Below are 14353 nucleotides of genomic sequence, written 5' to 3'. Positions count from 1 at the left end.
CAAACTATACAAAGCCTTACAAGAAACAAACAACCCCCCTAAATGACAAAGCCTTACAAGAAACAAATAAACCCCTCCTAAATGACAAAGCCTTACAAGAAACAAACTTACAACTTTTTATGCAACCCCCCCTCCCCCAAAATGACAAAACCTTACAAGAAACAAACTTATAACTTAGAGGAGAATTACACCAGATATCAAACCAAATAAGAAGGAAATAATATTAAACAGACATCCCAAATTCTATAAGGTTTCTTCGGCAACAAAGAGAGAACAAACTACAAAAATGGGAGTTTCCTCCTTAAACATCTTACCATTTCCTCCTTAAGATTGTGATACCCTTTCCTTGAGATTCTATGATTGTATTTGTTCTTCGATCGTCTATCTTGTTGTAATTGTCTTTTTTTCTATATCCAAATGTATTTGTTAATGAGAAAGTAGTAAATATTCTTCCGAATGATTTTCATGTATAAAAGTTATTCATACATGAAAGATCTCGGATAACCTTGACCTTACAAACTCTTCCAAGTGATTTTGCTCAATGAAGGAATACTTTTCAGGTGGAACTTGAAGCAATTGTGGTTCATCTTTATGCGACATGATGTATTTCGTTGTTAGCCAGTTCTTAAACTGACGAAACGAAATACCTGCAGTTTAGAGAACGTTTTTCCTAGATCTTGGATCAATGACGAATGCAGCCTAAATAATTATAAGTACTTAATTAAGTGTCCATACAACAAGAACATTATCAATATAATAAGCACATTAAAGTTATATATACCTCAACTGTAGTGAATATCTTATCTTTCAGTTATGCAGACACACTTTTCCAAGACGTATATGTGATAGGGACATGATAATGGGTTGTAGACCCTATGAACGACTTTAACTTGGCTCCATTCTCACCAATAGGTGCTCCGTCTTTATTGTACCTTACCACCTTCTTGTCTCCCAAGCTTCTAATGCGAGTTACATCAAACATAATAGTAGGTCCTCGTCGTCGCTTCAACTCTTTTGGGGTTTCATTTCTAGTATCAATCTCTTCAACTGTTGCATTCAACTCACCGACCCCAAGTTCTTCATTAAGATCGTCCATATTATATTATGCGAAGGTTGTCAATCAAAATGAAGAAACAATTAGCATGATATAAAAATTTTAAACAATAAATAATGAAATAAGATAAATGAACATAATAAACTTATGGTCTAGTTGTTTGAAATTGTGAAAACACACCATTATAATATTATGTAGGTATCTATGTGCCTTCACAATCTGATCTTACGTACGTTGAGATATTGTCATCCAAATCATTGTTTAAATCGACATCTGGCATATCATTGGGTATTCCTTCACACCGGAGTATTGTATCACCAAGTTCCTCGTCATTATATCTATCTTCAAAGTCTCTTTGTGGTGGAGTGAGTACAACTGACCATCTAACATCACTTGGATCCTCAATATAATACACTTTTTTTGCTTGGCTTGCTAGTATAAATGAGTCTGATTTGTGTCCTACTCTATTTAAATCAACTAAAATATAACCAAGTTCATTGATCCGAACACCACCACTATTCTGAACCCAATCGCATTTAAACACCAGAACGTTAAACGTATTATAATTGAGTTCCCATATCTCTTGTATCACTCCATAGAATGACATATCTCCAATGACAGGATTTTTATCTTTAGAACTAGACACTTGCATTGTTTTTGCAACTAAGCTAACTCCACTGTTTTGTACACTTCGATCCTTCGCACAAGATTTTATGTGATAGTGACATCCGTTTATTGCATAACCACTATATGTAATAACAAAATGATGAGAGCCATGAGCAACCCACCTTAAGTTATCTGAAACTCCATTATTTCCAACTTCAAGCTCAGTTGATACCTACCACAGGAATTCTTATTTCAAGTTCAACACATAACATGTACAACTAAATTACAAGGTTCAACACTATACCTCTTCTCGTAGCCAATGTATAAAAGTTCGATTATGTTCCTCTCGAAGCCATTTCTGATTTTTAGATTTATTCTGATATTGTAGTTGCAAAGCTTTCATATGTTTTTTTTTGTAGTCATCATTCAAACATTGTAATATAGTTAGATTAATTATATAAAAGTCAATGAAACAATGTAGAAAGCAATGAATAAACTTACTCCATATATGGTTGAACATCAATTGTATTTTTCAACATATATCGATGAGCTTGACGTAGAAGTTCTTGTTCAGGTTTGAGTGGAACTCCCATGGACAACGGCCTACCAATATTTGAAGTGTCTAAATGGTCTTGTGACTTGCGAGTCCCAAGCCCAACGGGATCTACTCCAAATAAGAAATCAGAACAAAATTCAACAGCTTCTTCTATTAAATAACTTTCAGCAATACAACCTTCTGGACAATATCTATTCCTCAGAGTTTTTGATGACTTTCATGAATCTTTCAAAGGGATACATCCATCGAAGATATACAGGGCCACAAAGTTTGACTTCTCTAACTATGTGTACTGTGAGATTAATCATGATTGTGAAGAATAAGGGGGAAAATACTTTTCAAATAAACTCAATGTTACCACAATATCTTCTTCCAACTTGTCTAATTGTTGCATATCTAACACCTTGTTGCATACAAAATTAAAAAAGATGCACAACCTAGTTATAGCATAACGAACATGTTTCGGTAGCACCGATCTTATCGCAATGGAAAACAACTGTTGTATGAGCACATGACAATCATGAGTTTTTAAACTATAATTAAGTTTTAAATCTGTCATTGACACAAGGTTTCCAATATTGGAAGAGTAACCTTCGGGAATCTTTATTCTTGACAAAGTCTTTAAAACACATCGTTTTTCTTCCTTTGTAAGAGTATAACACGTAGGAGGAATGAATATTTTCTTCTCACTACTAATAGGGGCAAGCTTCGGTCGAAGTTTTAGATCAACTAAATCACGTCTAACATTCAACCCATCCTTACTTTTACCAGGAATATCAAGAAGCGTACCTAAGATATTCATGCAAACATTTTTTTCGATGTACATCACATCTAAACAATGTCTAACATGAAGATCTTTCCAGTATGGCAACTCAAAAAAGGAAGATAACCTATTCCAACAAATCTTTTCACTTCTGTTCATTGATAGGTTCTTATGGATCTTCTTTCCTTTAGAAAATTCAAGATCTTTCAATTTTAAGTACACATCCTCCCCAGAAAGTGGTTCTGGAATTGTTCCAAGTTCTTTTTTATCGTTGAATGACTTTTTTTGTCGTCGGTATGGATGATCGCGTGCTAGAAATCTTCGATGTCCTAGGTATGCTATTTTCTTCCCATGTCGTAACCTTATAGAATTTGTATTATCTCCACAAATTAGGCATGCCTTATACCCTTTAACACAACATCCACTGAGGTTACCATATGCAGGAAAATCATTGATTGTCCACAATAAAACCGACCTTAAGTTGAATACTTCTTCTCAATAAGCATCATAACATTCAACACCATTTTCCCATAAAAGTTTTAAGTCTTCAATTAGTGGTGCTAAGTATGTGTCTATATCATCCCCCGGTTGTTTTGGCCCTGAAATTAGCATTGATAGCATCATATACTTTCTTTTCATACACAACCATGGTGGAAGATTATAAATAACCATCACTATCGGCCAACAACTGTATTTAGAACTCATGTCACCATGAGGATTTACTCCATCGACTGACAATGCTAAACGAAGATTTCTAGGTTCAGAACCAAAGTCTGGCCATTTAAAGTCCACTAACTTCCATGCTGGAGAGTCTGCTGGATGTCGTAACTTACCATCCTCAATTCTTTCACTAGCATGCCAAGTCAGGTTTTCAGCACATTCAATACTTCTAAATAGCATTTTGAATCGTGGAATGGGTGGGAAGTACCATATCACTTTTGAGGGAATTTACTTTCTCTCTTCATTTCTATCCTTAACGTTTTTCCACCTTGATTGACCGCATTCAGGACATTCAGTTGCATTAGCAAATTCTTTCCTATAGAGACAACAATTAGTAGGACATGCATGAATCTTTTCATATTCCATTCCTAATGCACCTAATATTTTCTTTGCTTCGTACAATGAATATGGGAGTTCATTGGTAGTTGGCAGAATTTCATTCAAAGTTTTAAGTAATTCTGAAAAATTAGTATCACTCCATCCATATCTAACTTTTAAATTATACAATTTAACTAGAGTAGACAACTTGGTATACTTTTTACATCCTTCATACAATGATTTTTCAGCATCAATAAGCAACTTTTCAGATCCATTTGGGTCTTTTGAATACTCCTCGTGAGCAACTTCAATCATTTCTTTTACACTTCCAACATCATTCTCTTCACATGTATGTGTGTCAAACTTTGAAGATTCTCTATAGAAAGATGAGTTAGGAAGTTCTTCACTATGCCAAAACTAAATTTTATAACTTTCATCAATACCATTAACATATAAATGATCTCTAACACCTTTTCTACTATGCTTTTCACAATTCCCACATTTCAAACAAGGACAACGAATGTAGGAGGTACTTGTATTCGAAAATCCAAATTTGATGAAATTTTCCACACCCAACTCATATTCTTTGAATAATCTACTTTTGTGCATCCATGATTTATCCATAATTATAAATCTATTGACAAATAAAGTAAATTAAATTAGTTCAAAAAGTTTTGTTGAGATAATTAAAAGAGAAAACAAATATGGAGATTGAACAAACATTCGCTTAATAAGACTAAATTTCCACCAACTAACCAAATAAAGAAAATAAATTCCTAAACAACATTAGGTTTCTTCAAGCCCCCATCACAAATTTCCCCCCAACGAAACAAATAAAGAAAATAAGGTTCCACTACTACAAAAAATGACTCTCTTCACAAAAATGTGTCAGACTTGAACTCTAACTTTATTTCGGGCATTTCATCAAACAGTTTAAGAGCATACAGAGAACATCAACATTAACAACAACTTACAATGTTTTGGTTATCACAAATAATATAACATTCTTCCTCAGGCTAAGAGATGAATTTAAATGAAAAAATTGATATCACAATCCATCAGAAAACATCAATAGTGTACTGCTGCCAGAATTCTCTAACCATCATCAACCACAAACTGAAAGGAGAACACAACACTCAATTTTTTCATGTTCATTATGCTTCAGACTAACACAACCAATGAATATCGAAGTTAAGGCCAATGTACCATTTATTTGTCACGAAAAAGATGATAAAAAAATACCTAATCGTCGTTCGGCATTGGGCGAGCAAGGGAGTGATGTTGGGCGAGCAGGGGAGCGACGTTCGACATTCGAATGGTAGTAATAGCAGCGTTCAGCAGGCGTTCGACAATCGTTCGGCAGGCGTTCGACAGACGTTCGGATAAAATTTACCAGGTAGCAACCGCAATGTTTGGCTTTAGCGGCGTTTGGCAAGCAGGCGTTCGACTTCAGCGACGTTTGGCGATGTTTGGGATGGGTGTGAATATTGAGGTTGCCGTCAAGAGGGAATGTGAAAATTGGGGTTGTGTGGAAGGAAAGGGAAAAAGTAAAAAGAAAAGGGGAAAATTAGGTTTACTTTTTAAAAAAATTAGGTTTTTTTTTAATTTTTTCTTGACGTTTTTAAAATGTCAAGAAACGTCAAGAAATTTGAAAATGAATCCCCTCCACTTTTCATAAAAATTCTTAACGTTTTAAAATGTTAAGAATTTAATCGATATTTCTTGACAATTTTAAAACGTCAAGGACAAGTATATATCATTTGACATTTTAAAAAAATGTCAAGAATATCAAATTCATAAAAATTCTTGACATTTTTAAAACGTCAAGAATTTAAAATATAAAACTTAACGATTTTAAAATGTCAAGAAAAAATTACATATTACCTGACGTTTCAAAACCGTCAAGAAAGCTGAAAATTTACTACCCTCCGCTTTTCATAAAAATTCTTGATGGTTTTTCATTTAAATCACCCATTTCTTGACGTTTTTTTCCAAAACCGTCAAGAAAGACCATTTTTCTAGTAGTGCTATTTCAGTTACAAAACTTTGAACATGTCATAGGCATCACTTTTATTTTTAAGCAAATAAATAAAAATGTAGTTAGAACAGTCATCTATAAAGGTAATTACATATCTTTTACTATTTCTAGTTAAAGTACCATCAAATTCACATAAGTCAAAATGAATTAATTCTAAAGGCTCTGTTACTCTAGTTACAGACTTATGTGAGGTTTTAGTTATCTTAGCTTGACTACAACATGCACATTTCTCAAAATCATGTAGAGATAACTTAGGTATAAGATTTAACCTACTTATGTTGCTAATTAATCTTTTATTAACACGACAAAGTCTAGCATGCCAAATATTAATAGAGGACAACATGTAATCTTATTACTTTCCGGATTCAATTTGAACATGTCATCAGTAACCCTTCCCCTCAAATACATTGTTTTCAGTTAAGGTAAACAAGTCCAATCCTATGGTTTGTGTGAATCCAGCCTTGTTAAGGAGATATCTGGAGATCCAATTCCTTCGAATTTTTGGAGTATGCAGAACTTTCTTTAGCATAAGCATTTTGCCGGATGTGAATTTCAGTTTTACTTCTCCACTGTCGACCACCTTGGTTGTGTGATGATCTCCTAGAAGGATATTCTTATCCTTAACCTCATTATATTTTCTAAAAAGACTAAGGTCGTGGCAGAGGATGCACCGGTGTCTAGCCACCAAACTTTAGACCCCCTAATTACATTAACTTCAGAAATCATAGCTACTAATTCATCTTCTATCAGGTTCGCTTGCACAGCAAGATGACTCATGTTTCTACAATTTCGAGCTAAATGACCAAGCTTATTACAACTATAACAAATAATTTGTACCGTACTTTTGGACTGGGGGTTGTTCTGTTTGTTGGATCCTCGTTTCATCTTGTTTACTTTCTGCTTCAGGTTCGATTTCAGAACTGTAGTAGGCTTCTTTCTGGGGATGGCGTTCACCTATTCTTTTTTATCATGCTTCCTTGCTTCCTCCTCTATCTTTAACCTCCTGATTAGACTTTCGAGTGAGAACTCCTTGGTTTTGTGCCTTAGAGTGTTCTTGAAATCCTTCCACAGTGGAGATAATTTATCAATAATAACAGCAACTTGAAATTGATCATCGAGTGGCATACCTTCATTGATAAACTTGTGGGTTATTTTCTTGATTTCATGTGACGGTGCCTCCACGAATCTGTCATCAGTCATTTGATATCTCAGGTATCAGTTGACAGCATACTTCTTCGACCCCGCTTCCTCAGTATCGTGCTTCTTTTGTAGTGTGTTCCACACTTCTTTTGCAATAGTCATGATATTGTAATAGTCATATAGTTCATCAGTAAGACCATTAAGAATTAGGTTCTTACAGATGAAGTTGGTTTTTGTCCAAGTGGCAAGGTTCTTTAGTTGTTCTTCTATATAGGATCTTTTTCTAAAACCTTCGGCTTTTCAGTATTGCAAGCAGTAGCCACTTTCTTTAACGTGATGAAAAACAATATCTTTTGTTTCCACCTTTTGAAGTGTGCTCCTTCAAAACGGAACGAATGGTTGAGACCGAAAGACATCAAATCATATTGAAATTGTACAACCATCACAACAGAGAAGAAGAAACGTCTGAAAATTGTTGTTGCACTTTGATTTTCCAATCCACGATAAGTTTAGATTTAGCAATAGGTATGGCAAAGACAGAATAGCATTGACAAGATGGACTGATTCAGGAACTAAAAGCTGCAAAATAGAAAAAGATTAATACACGGCTGGATCGTGAAACACGCTCTCTTTAAAACGTTTCACGGCTCTGCACTAAACTGTGCAAACAGATTGTCGCCGCATCGTCTCCAAGATAAAACAACCTCACCCTTCAGTTGATTTTGCTCGAAAACCAACTGGTAATCAAATAAATCACTCAAAATTGACAAACACTTAATTGCTCGAATTATAGAAGAGGAAGACAAAAGAGAAGAATGAAGAATGAATTTGTTGTGTATTGAGATGTAAACCGAGGGATGCATATATATAGTGTGGGGAGGATTGACCAACGGTCAAGTTCATTAAGAAAACGTTAAGAATTTAATTAAGAAACGTTAATAATTTAATTATGAAACGTTAAGAATTTAATTATGAAACGTTAAGAATTTAATTATGAAACATTAAGAATTTAATTATGAACGGTCAAAAATTAATAAAACGTTAACGGTCAAATAACGGTCAACAATTAATTCATAAACGTTAAAACGTTTCATAATTTCTCACAAACTTTTCATCCAATAATTTTTAAATGAAATTTATATTAGTTTTATCCATGTACTCATAAATTAATTTATATATATATATATATAACAAAAGAAATAGTTACTGGTAACACAAAGCTAACAAACCTTTGAAATTAAATTTTTATGTTTTAAATTTGGAATTTTGAACTTTTATCTTTTGATAAAAAAGTAGAATAGAGAGATTGTTTTCATATTTTATATCTTACTTTTCTTATGATAGTAAATAAGTGGAAAAAATAGGAAATCCAAAGGAAAAAAAGGAGGAAGAAAGGGAAATGAAGGGAAAAAATTGTTGTAACCAACGGTCATGCACGTCTTGACCACTTTAATAGCCAATTGTCACCATTAACTATGGATCAATTGACGAAAATCACAACGGCCGATCAACAAATAGTTGATTGCCAAAAGCTAGCCGTCAATTATAGATCACAAAAATCAACCAACTATTGTTTCGACAGTCATTGACGATCAAATAAGAGGTGCTAGGCTTCAAAACTAAACCTATGACCAAACAACACCCCAATAACAAAACAATAATACTTGTCTAACTTTGAAGTGTTCATCACTGACAAGTTGTTTGGAGTAAAGATTTTATAAGATTATGATAACCATCTATTTCTATTGTAAATACTATTTAAAGGTCTATTATTAGTTATCGTAAATACTATTTCAAAAGCATCATTTGCTACAATTTTTATTATTTGCTATAACTTTTACTATTTTGTGTATATCATTTTTTAATTCTTCACGATGTTCACTATTTTTTTACCAAACTAAAATCGTTTAGGTATTAAACACATACTATTATAATCCAAACTAAAAATCATAGACCTTTCAAAAAGACAAAGTTAATAAGAGAACGTAACCATAGAAGAAAATAGTTGGTGCGTTAATCATTTGAGAACTTATCTTGCTTGATTATGCTAACTCAACATAGAATGCGATATCTCAAATTGCAATTTTAGAATTTAGATTATAATAATATGAAACCATTACTAACTAAAGTCTAACCATATTATTTGATTATTAAAAATCGTATCCAATTTCTGATAATTTTTCTACCATCTAAAAAACCTATTTAAATTCATAGCTAACTATTATGTTTTTTTTTTAATCCACATTCAATGATTAGTCAAATTTGGAAAAGTATGAAAACTATTTTTAAAAAGATTTTTATTTTTTAAAATTTAGCTAGGAATTGAAATATTTTGCTTAAGATATAAGAACCTAGGGTGAAAATGGAATATTTGAGTTTTGAGATCAAGTGTATAAAGTGCCTATTAGAAAAGTATCAAGTTTAATCAAGTGTATAAAGTGCCTATTAGAAAAGTATCAAGTGTATCAAATATGTATCACATGTGTATCTGATATATCAAAGTTGATATCTATAGTGTATCAAGTATATTGATCACATCAAATATGTCCCGGTGGTGTATCAAGTGTATATATCACGCGTGAGTTGTGCTTTTTTTTTTTGTTATTTTTGTAAAAGTAAATAAGAGTATGTTATGGATCAAATTGTTTAAACTTATTTTTGTTAGACATGCAAAAAAATATTTGACTTTTTCTAGGAAATATGAGTGAAGACAAAACATATTAAAAACATGTAAATGAGAAGAAGACATACCAAAAGAACTTATCTTCATCAATGACATGCTCTCTCTTGAAATTGAAAATTTAATCTTTATCTTCTGTCACTTATGGATGAAATTAGTTAAGAGCTCATGAATTATGACTTTTTTTATTGCACTTTGGTGGAGCTAGGCGTTGTAGGAAATCCTGCAAATTCAAAACACGTTAACAAAATGGCTGAGTCGTGGATCTCGCTCTCTTTAAGATGTTTTGCGACTTTGCTCAAATGTGCAAATAGATGTGAAGTGGCCCGTCATCCCCAGGATAAAACAGCCTCTAATTCATTGGTAGGAACTACACTGGAACCAATCGGTATACCAACACTTACTATAGCAATAAGGTATTTATGACAAAATGAAAAGGGAAGGCACACATATATAGCAAATGAGGGACCCTTGTAACGGTAAGGTATTTATGACAAAATGGTAAAAAAACGGTCCAACAGTTGGGATATTATGACGATAAAAATAGAATGATCAAACGGTTGAAGACAGTTTTATTAATAGTTGGTAACATATTAAGTGGTTCACAAAATTAAATATGAAGACTTTTAGTAATTAAATTCGAACGTTATGCAAAAATAAAAATCGGTTTCAAAATAAATTTTTATTTATTTTCTAACAAAAATATTATTTTATTCCTCACCTCGCCACATATAGCCGACTAGACAGACAACGGCGATGGCGCGCACTTGTGGAGATATCGACAAAGCCACTTTTGCCTAACTTCTCTCCCTCTCCAAAACATGGATATCGGTTGGGGCCAAACCCACAATTGAATTTATGGGTATTTGAAAAGGCTTCCATATTACTTGAGAATGCCATCTTAAAATTGAAATATATGTATTTCTTCTTTGTATTTCAGCATGTTTAGACTTACAGTAATTTAGAAATTTGTTTACGTACTACTTTCAATGTACTGATATTTTTAGTTTCTAATTAAATTGAGTTAAAGGGTTTATGAGGTTTAGGAGTGGGCTCATCCCACTCCTTTGGGCCACAGTTTACGATAAGAAGGGGATTAGGTAATCCTCCTTATCCCATTTCAACCCCCATAACCCCCCTTCATAACCCCCATTCTTGCCGACTGTAAATCGTTTGAAACTCTGTCTTAATCTGTGGTGAAATTCGTGGGAATCTGTCGTCTTCTTCGTCTTTCCCGTTCCTTATTCCTCTTCTTTTCCAAATCTGAGCTCTTTCAACCATTTTTCCCATTTTTCTCTCCAAATCTACCCATGTTTTTCCTCTTTTTGTTTTCCAGCATCCTTTCATTCATGTCCCAAAAATCTCATCGTTTTCATCCCGACCTTCACCCCTTTGTTGTCCAAATCTCAAATCTTCAATAACCTAACCCTTTTGTTGATGGCAGTGTTTCAACATTGCCTCTGAAGTGGGTTCTCCTTCCATTTTTTTGGTTTTGTTGAATGGTTTGTGTTTCACATATTGCCTCCGAAACTTTTCGCCTTCCGCTCTCTGATTCGTTGCATGGCTTTGCTGTAAGTGTTGCCGCTTTGATGTCTACTTTGCCGGTTTTCATTTGGACCGAAAAGGGCCTTCAATGGACAGAACCTACATCGATAGGGGCATCGGTGGAGCATGATAAGGGTGACTGGTATTTTCTTCAGTTTGTATAAGTTCTATAAAAGTCGATGATGAGGTCCCATTTATGATTACTTTTTTATAATCTATTCTATGTTGCTATTTGGTTTTGTTCCTTCTACCCTATGCGATTCTTGTTTGGTGTTCTGTTCTTAGGTCAATTTACAAATTTTCATTATAAAATTCTACATTCTTGTTCGGTGAACTTTATACATGTTCTGTTGTTATGTGAATTCTTTTTTCTATCAATTTTTTGTGTGAAAAATTGTGCTATTCGTAGGTCAATTTACATGGGTACATTCGGTTGTTTTTGTTATGTTCTTATATACTTCTCTACTAATTTTTTTCTACAACTTGGTAGTCATGCATTTATCATTCAGCCTCTTTGTGCTCTTTGTCATTTTCATGCTCTCTGTAAATTTCATTGAACTTCAATGAAGTCAATTTTATGCCTCTGTTGAGTCCCTCTCGTGGCAAATTCCACGTTGTACTGTAATTGTTCGTTTTACCACTTTTTTTTTTTCTTAATATCAAATTGTAGTCTTATCTCCTTTGACCCCTACTAGTTTGTTTTATGCATACATAGGCTTCACTGCTTGGATGTATCACCTTTGACTGTTCTTTCCCTCTTCATATGTGTTGTCAACTTTGATTTCCACTCTATTTTTTTCTGGGATTTGTTGGTTCTTTAATGCTCAAATCTTGTTGTGCATCATTAATTTCTATCTTTCCTGTATTATAAATTGTCGCTGCTCTCCCATTGAATTGCATCTTCAATTGTTCTTATTTTCATTTGGGTTCAGTTGTTTGGAATGGCCACCATTATTCTTTTTCACCATTCTTCCTTTGATTGATGTCCTCTGTTGCTCTGTATACATCCATTTTTACAAATAAATTGATCACCTTTTTTTTTCTCCAATTTTTTCTTGATTATGTGATGTTGATCCTAAATCTTTTTATGAAATTTATGTATACAAGGTTTATAACTTTCATTCTATTTGCTACTGCCTCAATTCACTGCAATACATACTGCCTTCCTAAGGAAATTTTTGTTTCTACTTCTTTATGTGAAATGCATCACTTATCTTTACAAAATGTTCTTTCTTCCTGTACCTTTTAGGCTACCCTCTCATTTTATTTTTGAATGCATTTTTTAAATACAATTTTTCATTTGCAAACACATATGTCATTGTTTCTTCTAACATCCATTCTTAGGAAATAAAGTTGTATTTCTTCATATTATTTGGGCCGCAGCCAATTGCATACTTTATCTCATACATGATTATGAAAATGAAGTTCAACTACAATAACAAACTTAATTCCTCTAAGGCTTCCCCATTTCCCTAATTTACGTCTTTGTTTGAGTCTTATGTTGGTTATTTGGTTTTCTATTATATGCATTGTGTCTAGTTCGGTAAAGAAAATGGTACGTCTCCCAATCTTTTCTTTTCCTTCTTATTTAGGCATTTATGCGGTATGAGCTAACTTAGTTTGTTTTTTTCGTCTTCATATTTTTAGGATTCCCTCGCTAGGTAACAAAGTTGCCACCCCCCATATGCCATTTTCCATTTTCTAAGTTGTATGCGTTTAGAGCAACCACCTAATGGCGTTTTGGTTTTTTCCTTTTGGTCACTAACAATGAACTTGTTAATGATGTAATTTTTTGGACTTTCTATATATTTCTTTTCGATAAATTTGTTACTTATGTATTTCTTATTATTGATTCACCCGTAATGTCATCTTTACAAATAGAGTACTCGCACTTCATCTTATGTTCATGTTGCTTAGATATAATTTAATTAAGTAACGGAATTAAGTTGTCGCATACATAGACACTATTCATAGTAGTCTTCCTTTCATTTAATTTATTTTCCATGACTTACATTTATCTCCAAAAAGAAAAAAAGATATGTTTTCCAAACTTCCAATTTCGGCTTTTTCCAAAGACAACATTTAAAATGTTATCGTTACTATCATAACTAATCATATGACCATCATTTTAATTTACAAAATGTGTGCCTTTTCATTCTCCAAAGTTAAAGTTGAAAACTAAGAAAAAGGCATCATCGTATTTACAACTCTCACTTGCATTTATTTGAATAGTGTTTGGGTAGCCACAAAAAAAAAAAAAAAAAAAAAAAAAAAAAAAAAATTCAAAACCGTGAATGTGACTATGTTTTGAACTCAAATGTTACTATCATTCTAAAGAATATATGATGGCATACACCCATTTATTTAAAAAACAACGAAAGGATATCTACTTGCATCTCTTTTTTCTTAAAAAATGGACTACGTTTAAGTTTTTGGGTAACAAATTTCAAAAAAGAACTTTGATTTTCTTAAAAAAAACTACATATAAAGAACATATACTATTAATCAGATTATGCTGCAAAGAAAAAATTTCTTAATAAGATTATGCTTTATTTAAAAATATTATTTTTTGAAACGGTAACTCTGCTTTTATGTCACACCTCATTTTTTACAACACTTCTTTCAATTTAGCTATACTCTCGTTGGATGTGCATTGAACTGAAAGTTTCAGCTTTCGTATGCTCTAGGTTTACCCCTCTAATCTAAATCATGGCGTATTCTACTCCTTTAATGTCACACCCCCTCCCGGACTACCTGCTACCTTAGACCGAAAGATGGCGTGAAGCCGACGAACAACGCTTTTCTGTACCTGTATCTGTCGACTCTGCTTAAAACTTTCATGTGATGAACTTGCCAATCTAGTATATAAACTATTGTACATGCCACAAAACACAGCGGATTCTAGGCTAGTCAAACACAGCTAGTCAAACACA

The 14353-nt window shown here is 33.2% G+C and overlaps 1 long non-coding RNA gene across 1 annotated transcript; it reads left to right on the top strand.

The window, feature by feature from the left end:
- Positions 1 to 10845: 10845 nt before the first annotated feature.
- LOC127148381 (uncharacterized) lies at positions 10846 to 13265 on the top strand. The gene is made up of 2 exons (XR_007819336.1): positions 10846 to 11562; positions 13068 to 13265. It is a non-coding gene; the product is annotated as an uncharacterized LOC127148381 (long non-coding RNA).
- Positions 13266 to 14353: the final 1088 nt, after the last annotated feature.

This window comes from Cucumis melo, chromosome 3, assembly GCF_025177605.1.
Source record: "Cucumis melo cultivar AY chromosome 3, USDA_Cmelo_AY_1.0, whole genome shotgun sequence".
Classification (NCBI taxonomy): domain Eukaryota; kingdom Viridiplantae; phylum Streptophyta; class Magnoliopsida; order Cucurbitales; family Cucurbitaceae; genus Cucumis; species Cucumis melo.
This window is presented reverse-complemented; position numbering and strand designations above follow the sequence as displayed.